The 14,331-nt window shown below is 42.5% G+C and overlaps 1 protein-coding gene across 4 annotated transcripts in view; it reads right to left on the bottom strand.

The window, feature by feature from the left end:
• Positions 1–14,331, bottom strand: part of LOC106741648 (peroxidasin-like) — a 152,433-nt gene that overhangs the window by 76,038 nt on the left and 62,064 nt on the right. The gene's annotated exons all lie outside the window — the stretch shown is intronic.

The following is a 14,331-nucleotide window of genomic DNA, read 5'->3' as shown; positions in this document are numbered from 1 at the left end:
CGTCGAAAAGACAGCTACGAATCACGTTTTGCCCCGCAATCAAAGTTATAACGAAATTACAGTAAATATATGTATATTTATCGTAAATATTAATCAAAATTTCGAGTGCAGCTGTACGTTATTTCGACCAATATTACGGCACGTTACTGTTATGCCGTAACTAATTAAACCTCGTGCTGAAGCTTTGGACAAAATCACAACGAATCCCTTTATCGATAACGACGTATTAATAATATTAATTGCAACCAATCTGTATTAAAAGCAAATGAAATTAGTAAAGCGAGTATACTTTAATAAATTATTTTACAACATAACAAACTTTGCTTTTCGATAAGGACAAAAATTGCAACAGTCCGCGATTTCTATTTCGCCGTTGTGCATATATCCAAATAATCTACCGGCTAAAATTATACAGCACAAAATTGCTTATTATAGAACCTATTACAAACTCGCACGGTTTTTCTTACTGCATGTCAAATATTTTTGGTGATATTAGTTGTTCTCAAGCTCACGTAAGAATATACCACTAGCAAGTTGTAATGTCTAAACCGCGTCAGATCGACGTCCGACCTATGTCCGACCGAAGGTGGACATTACTACTTACGGAGCGATCGAAAAATGTGTCACTCCACGAACTACAAAACCCACGTCGCTACGCGTTATAAAAATACCAGCGAACAATTTCGGGAAATTATATACAGGATGAGGCAATAACTATTATCATCATGAATATCTCCGAAAGATAAAAATATTTGATTAACAACTAGATGTAGAAGAAAAAACATTTACGTTCACAGATATTCGAAGTGATGACCAATGATATCAATGCAATTTCCATTGGATTTCTCGAAAATATTCAAAGTTGTAATAGTTATCACCTCACTCTGTATATTGTTATATATTTTATATTTAACATTAGTACTTTTTTACCATGTGCTAATTTCCGTGCTCATGTTCAATCGTCGAAAACCCTTCAAAGACATCAAAGGTAAATAATGTCTAATGTCTATATGTGACTGTAATTTCAGGAGCAACTTCGGGAACGCTCATGCACGCACGCCCACTTCGAAGGTGCTTAAAGCTGCTTTTCGTAACTGTCGAGGCGAACGGGCGGACCGAGAGAGATAAGGTGAGTGGTGCTTTACGCGCGGGAAACTGTCAATGCCCCGTTCGGAATCGCACGCGAATGCGCACTGCAAACGTAACGATATAAGAGAAACGATCATTCCCAATAGGAACATAAATTTAAGGGGTACTTGCACTCTTGCTCGGTTAAAGGCACTGTGTGTATTGCTCTACGATGGAGTATTCATCGTCGGAACAACGTACACGGACAGACAGAATTATCAACCCCCGAAGGGTCGTAATTTCAGCTACTGTTTTATGGCGTGTATCGCCCTGCCAATTGTTAGAATACTCCGCGAATGCTCCGTCCGCCGATGCAGCGTTCTAACTGCCGCTCGTTTTTCTCAAAAAGAACAAAAAATTGCAAAAACGCTCGATACGTCACGGTTTTGCGATATTGAGCATTGATTCGGGGAGAGATTTTTTACACAGACGATTGGTAAGCTCACTACGATCAGATTTTACACTTGGAAAAAAACATTAGATCTCTCCAACATTTCTCTCCCTCTCTTGTCCTCCGAGTAGAAATGTAATTTGTCGGCCTGAATCAAAAGTTATACTGAGAGAAAAATATATGATATTTTGGACTATAATGGCATAATTAAAAAATTATAGTCAAAAGAACCAGGTTATTTCATAAAAATTTTTAAAAGGCAGAAACGATGATTACATTACTACCTGACAACTAATTATGATTTCTCATCTCGTAACTGCAATTTCTTTTGTTCAACCATTAATTAACTTATTTATTTAGCAATTATCTAGCCACTAGAAGAAGTGAGCGTTACATTATTGGCTAATAGCGATGTTAGACACAGATTTACTACCTCGTGGTTAAACACCTACGAAGTTCAATTTCTACAAAAGTCTATAAGGTCCCTCACTCTCTCTCTCTCTCTCTCTCTCTCTCTCTCTCTCTGCATCCAGATTTGACGTACCTGCGAACACATAGCATTACCTTTTCGAGGATCTAAAACGCGCAGAACGCCCGTAAATTTTCGACGATCATCTGTGGGAACGACAGTGCCGACGTGTATCGTCGGTTTGCCATAAGCCCGTATTTGCATTCGACGCATGATTCTCGCCGATAACAAACGAAACGGGCGCGACGCGAGGCAGTTTCGCAAGCTGTAGACGAAAAGCCGTCTCTCTTTCTCTGTCTTCGTCTGTATCTCTCAGTAGACTCCATAGCTTCTCCCCCGAGACACAACGGTGTGTCTCCGTTTCTCGTCCGCGCGAGACGCGGGCGTGAGAAAAATGCCTCGGGATAAAATAAAAGTCGCGCACGTGGGACGGGGGAAGAGGGTAGCATGACAGCGCTCACGAGGGATGCTCGATTTAACCTCGCTACGGTAAGGAGAAGAGGAATCGATGGCTCGCACACATTCAGGAGATAAATCCTCGATAACCAAGAGGACAACCCCCGAGCCAATAAGAGAGAAACGAAAATACGCTCTCACCCTTAGCGATTTAACTCTTGTTTCCATTGTAGCGCACGTGATCGCGATAAAATCAGCATTTCATTCGGAAAACGACACGTACATCTCAATAAGATGTAACATTTATCGTCTGTTTAACAGATGATCAGCGTCGTGCGTTAAACGAAGCAGTCCTGCAATCGTTTATATCGTTTATATCTATCAAGGGACGATTTGCAAAAGAAGAGAAAATGAAATGAAATGAAAAAAAAATATCGTGATACATAGCGAGGCCGAGCGAGTGAACAACAACGACGTTTTTTTTTTCATTTTAGCTAGCTCCTCTTAGTTTAAATTTAATAACTTAGATTTTAGCGTTTAGTTTATGTAACTACCGAAAGTTTCCGACGGAAAGTGACGCGATTTTTCGTAAATACAAAATGCAACGACGATCATTTACGACGTGAGTTACCCGCAACAAAGAGAATCGCGCGAAAATCAGGCAAGTCGTAAAAGGAGATACAAAGGTCGAACGAAATAGACCGTTTCATCTCGAGAAAGATAAATCCACCACGGTGGAAGGAGTTTCCTGCCTGCCCTCTGCCTAGGCACGCACATTTTTCGTGCGAATCACTCAGAAGCGCGTATATATATTAACGGATAAAACTAGCACGCGAAGCAAATGCCTCGCGAGCGTACTCCAATTCTGTTGGAATAAACCTGCATTTGAGACATGTCTCGGGTAATGTTGTATTTTTCAGAGTAGAGCGCGACTCGCGCACTGTTTGCCAATAACTTTTTTGAACCTTTTCTGGGCATGTACAAGACGCGACGCAAGAAAACCGACCCCGAACATTTCGCCGAGGAAAATCCCGTGGGCTCAAGCTCGCGCTTCTCGCAAAGGAAAACTCGACTTGAAGAATTCATTAAAGCGCAGTCCGCGATAGAGAATTATTGCCACGACTCCTGACCGCAGATATGATTGACATTTTCATTTATTTCAGCTCTCTCTCTCTCTCTCTCTCTCTCTCTCTCTCTCTCTAGAAATTTGATTTAATGTTTCATTGTCTATATTTAGTGCTGTCTATTATAAAAATTGCAACAACCGGCGGTTCTTCGCGAAAGGGGAGAAACAGAGGAAAAAGCCGAGTCGAAATTTTGATGTTACTTTGATGCTTTAAGAAGGTACTTTCATTTAAAATGTCATCTTGTGATTTTTAGAATTTTTTGAAAAAGAAACTATAAAGATATACAATTACAGAATTTTGTACAAATATTTATCTATGTTTAATGTTATGTATCATTAGTCAAATCCTCGTCAAACACGTCGTTTGATAATTCGACATGGAAATAAATATCGGAATTAAAATTGACCTTATTTTGCTATCTTTTAGCTCCTAATGCTCGTAGAATTAAAGGTTTAACGCAAGACTAACATTTCGACTCGGGAAGTCGATTTTAACTTGGTTGCAAGATTCGCGACTAGCACGCGCTTCGTTTCGCGAAATTCGCCGATCGGGTTAAGGTGTGACGCCGCTTTGCGAAATGATGCCATCCATTTGGGCCACAGCGGGTGTCGCAACGACGGACGGGAGCGAAGGCAGAGAGAGACGCGGAGGGGTGCAGCGCGCAACGAGGTTGAAACGACGAGACTGCGGGATAGCAGAAAGCGAAATGGCAGTATTCCATCTTATACCGCGAAGACAATATTGCTCAAAGACGCTTTAAAAGTTCGGTAATAGGAGGAGCCATCCTCTCGAACGACTGGGCTGCCTTCGGTTGCTCGTTTTTCCCCGTGCGTCTACCTTCCCTCCTTTTCGTCCGCCCTAACTCGAACGTCTGTGTCACTCCTTTCGTCTCAAGGCACACCGATCCGCGCCCCTCGATTTCCCCGTGTCGGCGTTCCAAGGATGCCAAATCGCCACTTTACCGCCTCGGGACATGAATCTCAAAAATTGGCCACGCGCGCGCATCGTTCCGCGATCAATTTCCGCAGCGGAGCGTCACGTACGGTATGAATCTTTCTTTTTCACTCTCTCGCGCATGCTCGCTCGCTCGCTCTCTTTCTTACTCCTTCGATTGTTCCACTCGTGCTTTCGAGTTTAATCGGACTATATCTGGTCATTCGTTCGCATTCAATGTCACCCAAAGATATCACGAGAACATATAAACGTCGGGGTTATTTGCGGAAATAAAATAATTCCCGAATACCGAAATTATTCGCAGCACGACGATAATATAAAAACGCAAGATCAGATATTATACACCGCGCGAAATATGTCAAGATCAATGTGTCACCAAGAAAGGCGCAAAAGCTCGCGTGCGAGCACACCGCGTCAGATATAAATTTACACGAGTAACACGAGAGTACGATATGTATATATACATTATGTATATATTAGCGGCCATCAATATAACGTATTTAAATAATAGCATTAGACTCGCAATAACGCTTGATCGAGCGCACATCGGATAATAACATAATTAAATCGGCATCGTAATTATTTCATTAAACATGCTTCAAAATATCAATAAAGAAATATCGCCAGAAGTAAATTGCACGCCAAGAGAATAATGTATTATTATTTTTTAATATCAATAATGCTATTATCCCATCTCCCCCTCCCCCTCCTCCGCTCTTCAACCACTTCCCCTTATTAACAATCCTGACGCGAGACACAAGAGACGCGCCATTATACGCTGTATTGATTGACCGTTTGATTCACAAAAGCCGGCCTTTCGGGCGATTTCATTCAATTATTTTTCCTCTTATTTTCCCATCGCACGCTTGTTGCGCGGAAATGTAATTGTTGACTTCATTACTTCGTGCTTCTTTGATTGGGTGACGTTCACGCGACGATCTCGCGGAAGCGATATCAGCGATTCACGGCCGCGCGCGCGGCAAGCAGCCGCGAGACGAGAGAAAAAGAAAGCAGAACGAGTCTCGTCGATCTTCCCTGTTACTCGTGTCCAAAATATCGGTCTTTCTCTGTCGCTTTCTATGCAGCTTCACTTAAAAATCTTAATCTGCGCGAGAGCAATTGCATAATATGGCGCGGCCTGCTGCGTTCACGGTAATGCCATTATGAACCACCTAGCGAAGATTCAAGAGCCACTGCTAGGCCCGGCGCGGCGGACGGGCATTAATTTTTCTCACCGCTCCCAAACCTACTCCGACGTTATTTACCGAAGCGAAACCGAGAAAAACGAGGTAGACGCAAGGAGAGAAAACGAGCGAGGGAGAAAGAGAGAGAGAGAGAGGGAGGGAGGGGGAAGGGGGAAGAAAGAGCGAGCGAGTGAGCCGCCGTTGCTGCATCGGCCGAGAACAACGCCGCCGGCCAAGCGCGAGACGAGTTTCGTGGAGCGTTGCTGGAAGGGCCTTCTGCCATTTCGTAAATCAGCCTGGCGAGCTAAAAGCTTTGCCTGAAGTCGGTGCACCATGAAAAGATCCGATGCTCGTCGTCGTCGTCGCCGCTGCCGTGCAATGCGCCAGGCCTCGGTACGGCTATAAAAACATCCCGCGGAAATTCACGTCGATTGCTTTTTTGGCGTTCGCGCGGCGGAGCAATAAGAAATACGTGCATTACATTTTGCGAGCGAGAGGAACGCCACACGGAAGGGGCGGAGGACGGAGGAGACGGGGGAGAGACAGAGGAAGAAAAGGGCGTCGATTATCCGCGGGAGATATGTCTGCGAGAATGAACCGGGAATTCGAAACCCGGCTTCCAACTAATCCCGTTGAAAACAACGCTCTTCGTGGGCGTGAAAGTTCCCCCTCCCTCCCCCCGCCAGGCGTTTTTCTTTGTTTTTAGTAATAGTACAATATAATTTGAGAAAAGAAAAGAAAAACAGTAATTGAGAATGTTCTGGCACGATTGTTTATGTCTCTGAAGGAATTAATCTAATTTCTCTCACAAAACTACACAAACAGATCTAAACCTAACCAGGCGGTCAGCGACCAGCTGTGTCCGCATGCAGACGCTGACCACGTTGAGGTTGCAGGAGTTACGTCGTGCAACCTCCTCGCTCATTATATTCTCCTGATAAGAATCCGTAAAAATTCCGGAGCATTGGAAATCCGTGGAAATTTAGTTTTGATATTACGAGAACATGATCAGCGAGGAGGTTGCAGGAGTTAAGTTGCGCGAGAAGATCTAAACCTAACAAAGCGGTCATCGGCCAGCCGTGCGCGCATGCGCATCACACGGACTCTAACGTAATAAAGAAAGTTGCCTTCCTCTGCTATCCTGTTATAGCCAACCAGGTGTGGCTAATAGGACTTAAATGGAATTAAAACTCATATTAAACAGTAAAAGTTCGTTAAGTTTTAATTTAACCGTATTAACCTCTTTTTCCCCTTATAACTCTCAATTTTATTTCGTTAAAAATGTAACTCCGGGAAAGTACGCGAGTGACCGTCGCGCGATTAATTACTTAAAATTAAGAGACACGCCGGTAACGAGGATAATATGTCGAAAAATCAGATTAATATGTATATGATACGTAATACGTTGAATAATGACGGGCGGAGTAATGCGTTCTCGGTGGTATCGACACGCTTGTTACTACACGGAATGAAAGATCGTAACGAGCATTTATAAGCTCGCTTTCATCAAGTGCAATTATGCCGCTCGCGGGAACAAACGTTACCGGTTCGGTCGAGGCCGCAGTTTAAATTGCGCTATCTTTATCCTCAGGGACGTATGCATATGCGAAATATTTTTATACGCGTTTCTATACGCGAACGTGTAATGGAAACACAAAAGTTAATCGCGAGCAAACTGCTTAAAGGGACCGGAAAGATTTGAACTTGTGAAAAGTCCATAAAATTTTACTCTTTACTACTACAGGTATAAGAATTAATTGAATATCAGAGAAATACTTTTGTAAAATATTTATACTATAGATTAATGATAAAAATGTACTTAAGAAATTAAAAAATATTAATGTGTGGAGCCGTTGCAGCCCCGGTCCATTCCGCGATGTACATTATGGTTTCGTAGACCTCAAGAACGATTTAATATTAAACTTTCTACAGATCTAACTAAACTCCATCCAAAAATATTATATAAATATTATATAATAAATAAATTTAATATTATTAAATATTATATAATATAATATATTTAAATTCTGTTGCAATAAAAAGTACTTTATTTCTGCACTGTTTCTGATTTTCTTGCCGCCATTTTGTTAATCTACATCGAATTTTTTCTTTTAGCTCAATCTATACAGAAAAGCTTTCAAAACACAGCGCATTATTCGTCTCTGTTAAAAACGTCAACTGGATCACTCGCAACGCCTGCAAAACCACAGTTCTACAAAAGGAACATTTAATATTCTTCACAAAGATATTAGTATATCAAAAAGTGTTTGATACGCATTTTTCCATTTATTCGATACATACGGAAAAAAAAATAGGTATCAACAACACTAATCATTGATAACTTGTATTCATTATCGAGAACATAATCCCTACCGTAATATGTAGGTTATGCATTCGCCGGGACGAAATGTGCCAACGATCACGGCCGATTATTCTCCGTGGGTATTGTTCTTCGTAGTTTCTCTGCATATTGTTTTCATTCATGCCTTGGGGAATATTAACAATACAGTCGGAGTAGTTGCATCCTCCGCGAGAATCGATCGTAGTTTCATAGTATAAGCGGGGTACAACGGGGTATTCCTATCGGTATATCCGTGCAGCTATATGCTGATTGTTTCTGTCATGCTTATACGGATTGTACCGAGTGTGTATAATCGGAAGATATAATCTGAGACACGGACAATCCGCTAATTTGGCGAGTGAATTTGCCTCTGCACGCGAATAAATTTGCATATGCCCGCCAGCAAATTTGACGAGGAACAAATCTCCGATGAAAAAGCGGGGAGTGTGCGCATTGCTTCCGCTGTCGCCCGCGGCTCTTTCGCTCTCATTAGATGAAAAAAAAGTCGAAAATCGAGATATAATGCGGAGTGACTCTTCATAGGTCACTTCGTTGATCTATTTTTCTCTCTCTTCCTTTTTCTCCCTCTTTTTATATAAAATATATATACATGTGTAAGCGCATTCGCGAGACTCAATTCGAGAAAAAAAATGCGTGTATATATGCCTGAATGCACGAAAAAATGAGACACGAAACGGAAGAAAATAGGTAATAGCCGCGACACACACGCATCTATCGGCTGTAACTACGTAACTCGCATCAAACGGGCTGACCTACGTCAGGTTTACAAACATACACATCGGGTGTATGCACATATACACATGTATAAGCGTCATATTCGCGCTATGCACGTGCATGAATGCACGCATACACATGCTCATGCATTTATTTATGGAAGATCCCGAAGTGCCGACGGACCCAGAAAGCGAGCGAACGAGTGAGTAAGCGTGAAATAGAGAGAGAGAGAGAGAGAGAGAGAGAAAGAGAGAGATGCAGCGTCATGGACAAAATCGCGCTGGTTCCGAACGACATCGCCGCGAGAGAAGACTCGATTTACATACGCAACTTTTGCAGTTTAACGGCAAATATGCGCGCGACCGTATATATCATATGGCTGAACTCTCAACCGGCGGTGAGAGCGAGTGAGTTAACGGGAAAAAGAGGAAGAGAGAGAGAAACGCGTTCCTGGGGTTACTGTCTGCATTTGAGAAAGCACTTCCGCTTTCATGCGCTCGGCCGCACCGGCCACGACGACACTTAGCACGTCACGAATCCTCGATCGGTCGGTTCAATATATCATATCGCACTATGCGAATCGCTTTCTTTTTTCAAAACACCAATATAAGCGATAATTCACCGTGACACGCACAACTCGGCGATTTCTTTTGTTTTTCAAAATTCGCGGTGTGGAAAAATTCGAAATTCGTTATAAAACACTCTCTTTCTCCGTAAAGTCGCGGACGTGACAAATAATCTACTCGAGCTGTAACGAGTAATAACGTCACAATCGCAACGCATTTTACGAAAAACGAGATATTACAGTAAACTTTACTTCAGGTGCATTATTGTAGTAATAAAATTTCAACAGAATTACGGGCCGGTGAACAAAGGTAACTCGATCGCTCTCATTACGTAAAGAGCTTACCTTCATCGTACAGCATCCGACAGCTGCGGAGTATCGTTGGCGGACAACAATTCACGGAAAGAGGAGATTAATCGAGAGGCGCAACGCGATGAGATAAAAGTACCAATGCCTGGACAGCTAGTTTGGACATTTCTATTGTTTTGGTTTTTAAATATGAACATTTAAACAAACTTTCAACATAAAATACCTACACATATAAGTTGAATATATATAAATATATACATATATTCTATGTTGAAACTTTAAATATTCCCATTTAAAGATCAAGGCAGCAAGAATATCCAGGGTTAAAAAGATGCCATATTTGAGAACTTTAACGGCAAAATTTTGACTTCTTTCCGCAAAGTTTACGTCATATTGCACAGAATTATATGTGCTTTTACACACAGTGAAAATATGCGTGAAAATGAATTGTTCTGTAAAAAGATTTTATTCCACAATATTTAAAATTTAAAAATATCACGAGAGAATAGACCATTGGAAATCGTATGCATTTATCATGTAGACTGTTTTTGAATGATGATTTGCCTTCTGTAATAACGAACTGTACATACGTATATATTCATAAGAGCAAAAACAATATATTTCTACATAAATCACATAGCATGTATAAACAACATCCACCCCTTAAGCCAATGGTTTACGTTGCACCTAACGATTATATTATAAATGTTTTAAGACCATTTCCAGCTTCGCACGATAATATTACTACACTACAGAATATTATACCAGAGCATGCCAAATAAGATCTCGATTCGAAAAAGATGATATATTCATCGTGGACAAAGAGATTTAGAGATATGGTAGATGCTCTACCATATCTCGAAAGTAAGAATTTTGTCGTAAAATTATCGGAGATAATTCCCGCTAATGAACGTCAATTAAGGGATCTAAATGCTAATCGTTCGCGATTGGTCACGAGGATAAGATATGTAGCGGAAACCCGTTTTCGATATTTCGATCGCGTTAATTTGCGGCTATTTATTGGTTAAAATAAAAGGAGAGTGTTCGAAATATTTTACAAATGTGCTCGTTCGGTTACAAGTATCATTTTATGAAAACACATCCTTTTACTTCAACATGTTCCGCAAGAATGTTGGGCACACGTTTGGAAAAATGTCGAAATAAATCAAATAAGAAGCGACACCCACCACACATAACAACGACATATCGGGACGGAGTCCGCACGATGGGATTGGCCTTGTTATTGTTAATTAACGGCCGCCACTAAAGGCGACTGATTGGTAATTCGTATTGCCGGAACGAGCACTCGCCGTGCTCATAATCGGCGCCGCGCTAATGGATCGTTGTTATTTGGCGCGCGGGATCGCACGATCGAGAGCTTCCACGTGTGACTACGTTAACGAGATATTAAATGATAGCGGTCGCACGCAAACCTGTCGCCAAATGCGTGAGTGTGGTTGTTATGCATGCCGGCATGTATTTCATGTCACATCGCCACAGTTACGACCGGTTCTGGCTGGCTAGCTAGCTGACGGTACGCACCGACCGAGTTTTGCTGCTATTTTGGTTGGCGCTCTTGACACTGAGAAAAAAGCACTTAAATCGACAAAATCGACGGTCAGCCTCATTCGAAAAAATATTGGGTCCACTGACAAAATTGCGCGTTGGCAAACAATACGTTACGTTGATTGAGTTGCAGACTAAATCTTCGCAATCATAGGATCAATTAATAACTCACTACAGCAACTGTATAATTCGTTCGGTGGACTGTGAACATTGCGCTTCGAAAAATTTTGTTCGTTTAAATTAAATTTTGCCTGATTCTGCCACTTCTTTCCTCAGAGTAAGGGGGTAGTTTGCGCCTACTTAGATAGCTCATAAATGAAAGAAAAGCTATTTCGACGATACCTGTATCTTGACGATACTTCCCTCTCTTCAATCTTTAATTCTACAGATTTAATTTTAATGCGATCTTGAACAACCCATTTTGACGCTAAAACAGCAAAAACGGAAATCCGAAACATCATAACAATTAAAGTGGAAATAAATAGTGGCATTAGAATTGAAATCGAACTTATTTTACTACCTTAGCCCTTATTGCGTTGTAGAATTAAAAGTTTTAACGTAGAACCAAAATTTCGACTTGACCGGCAACAGCCAGTAGATGTATCTTCTATCGTTCTCGTGGTCTTCCGATCTTACTTCCATTTTTCGAAAACGGAGCTACGTACGCGTTCTCGCTCTCGTATTTATTCTCGTCGCCGCAAATCCTCTTCGCGGTGTCCAATTCTTTTTTTGTTTCCCTCTCTTCCTTTTTTTTCCTTCTTTTTTATTTTTCATTGTTATCGCGAGCGGCGACGAATCCGTCCGCCGGAGTTAATGCGCGACGCGCATGCCGACGCCGACCGAGACGATACGCTCCTTCTCAATTTTACAATTTGCCGCATTCGTAATTATATAAAGCGGTTTATGGTCATATACGTGTTCACATATCGGCACGCGGAACACACGACGCGACCGCGATGCGTTTGATTACGGTTTGCGTAATGGAACATACGCGGGGTGATTAAACCGCGGGTTGCAGCGATATTAAACCGCATAATTACAATTTTATCGTGCGGAGAAAACTTCCGTTCGAGCACGAGAAGGCGATTCGTCGAATCCGGACGAATTGGAGTCGGATCGGAGACGAATCTCTCGTTCCGCCGCGCGCGAGTCGACGCGAATTAGGATGTATTTTAACGTTGGCCCCTGAGAAATTAGGATCCTCGCTGCCGGCACAGGAATCCCTCCGAGGCAGCCAGCAGTTCGATGCTAAACGCCCGTGCGCGATAATTATACGCTTCTGGGACGCTGCGCGTCCCGTGAATGCGATTAACTCCCGGTATTTCGGCGTCGGACTTAATCTGCGCGTTATCATCTAGATTACGCACAGCTCGAGGACCAGCCTAGCGTCCCAAATCTCAATCTTCCGTGATTCCGGCGCGTTCGGTTATCGCCCGGGTAACGCGCGCGAGCGCCTATAAAATGAACAATTGTATTAACGAATCTGCGCGAGAGAGCAAGGGAGACATAAAGAGAGGGAGAGGGAAGAGGTGGGAAGCGTACAGTTATTCGTCTGAGAAGTAACATCCAATTTAAGCACAAAAGAGCGCAAACTTTGCTTTTATTCACTCGCGCGTCCGTCCGGTCCGTGGCGACATTCGTGCACGTTGAAATTTTAATAATATTATCGCGAAACGAACAACGGTGACACACAGAAACAAAGTGAAAACGAATACGGAGAGCAGAGGGAGGGAGGAAAGGAGGCGGGGAATGTTTCGTGTGTAGGAAACCGGTGCGAGACTCCGTTCGTCAACCGATTGGGCGGGATGTATAGATGGAATTACATCGACGTAAAAACTGCTCAAACTCGTCAGCGCGCCTTTTCCAATGTTCTCGCATTCCTCTTCGCCCGGAATGCTCATGCATCTATAACCGTGCTGTGAGAATCGCTCAAACAAAATTTCCGAGGAAAATCGCGAGCGGGCGAGCGCGTTTAGCTAGAACGTCTGCCGTTTTAATGGACGCCGCGCGTTAATAATGCCGCCGGTGTAAGCACTTTCCGAGTTACCGCACTACGTCTCCGTAAGAATCGCTAACATCGAACACGATAAGAGGCCGGGGAGAGAGCGATTACAGCTATTTAGAGAGATAAAGCTTCCGAAGGTCGTCCAAAATTCTCAGGCGTTATAATGAGAACGCGAAATTGCAACTCTGTTGTCGGAACTGCAATTGCACCGTTCGTTTGCTCGAAATTCTCGTGCGGCAATTGTGCACATCAAGCAAAGATCGATCTCTCGTTCGCGTCCGAGTCGAAATTCTTGCCTTATATTAAACCTCTAACTCAATACTACAGTAAGAATTAAGGTAGCAAAGTAGGTTCAATTTTAATTCAAACAATATCATTTCCAACTTCGGTCTTGATATCTTAAATCTCCATTTGCGCTGTTTTAGTGTGAAAATAGATTGTTCGTCAAGGTAACAATAGTAAATTGAAATCTGTAAAATTAAAGGTTCAAAAGAGAGATTAATAAGTGTCACTGTCGTCAAAGTAAGTTTATATTAGCCTATAGGCCATTTAAATAAACGGACGGTATCCTTAAGAGCGTCAAAATAGCAACAAAATTTCAACCTGATAGGTGATCAGCAAAGAACGAAAATTCATCCCACCAATAACGAGCGACCAGAGAAAGACTCTCTTTCTCTCTCGTTGGTTTAGCAGCGAAACGTCGCGGATCATAATTTAACGCGACGTCATCGTCATCGTCGCGAAGAGGTAAGAAAAACGTTACCACCGCACGAACGCGGAGGCAGGGGCAATCTCATTGTTTCATCAAGATAATGTCCTCAGATTACCATCCTCTTCTCCTTCCTTCCACCCTGCTACCCCCCACCCGCTCCGTATCTAAGCCAGGAATTCGTCGATGTAATTTCGCGCGAACGACAGAGCGACACGTTGGAATTTGCACAAGCGTTCTTTTGTCCTCGGCAATATTACTATGACGGATTCTGGGCTATGAGTGCGAGTCATTTTGTGACGTGAAGATAGGAGGGTGATATCTGAGATCGTGTGCGTGATTACCACGCAAGCGAGCGAGCGAACAATCGATCGGCCGCCGCGCGATTCCAATTTCACACATGGATAGCGCATAAGTAATACCACGGAATAAATCGACGATATAATAATTCT

The sequence above is a fragment of the Dinoponera quadriceps genome, unplaced genomic scaffold, assembly GCF_001313825.1.
Source record: "Dinoponera quadriceps isolate SergipeBrazil2010 unplaced genomic scaffold, ASM131382v1 scaffold586, whole genome shotgun sequence".
NCBI classification, from domain to species: domain Eukaryota; kingdom Metazoa; phylum Arthropoda; class Insecta; order Hymenoptera; family Formicidae; genus Dinoponera; species Dinoponera quadriceps.
The sequence above is the reverse complement of the archived record's forward strand: the minus strand, read 5'-3'. Positions and strand labels throughout refer to the sequence as shown.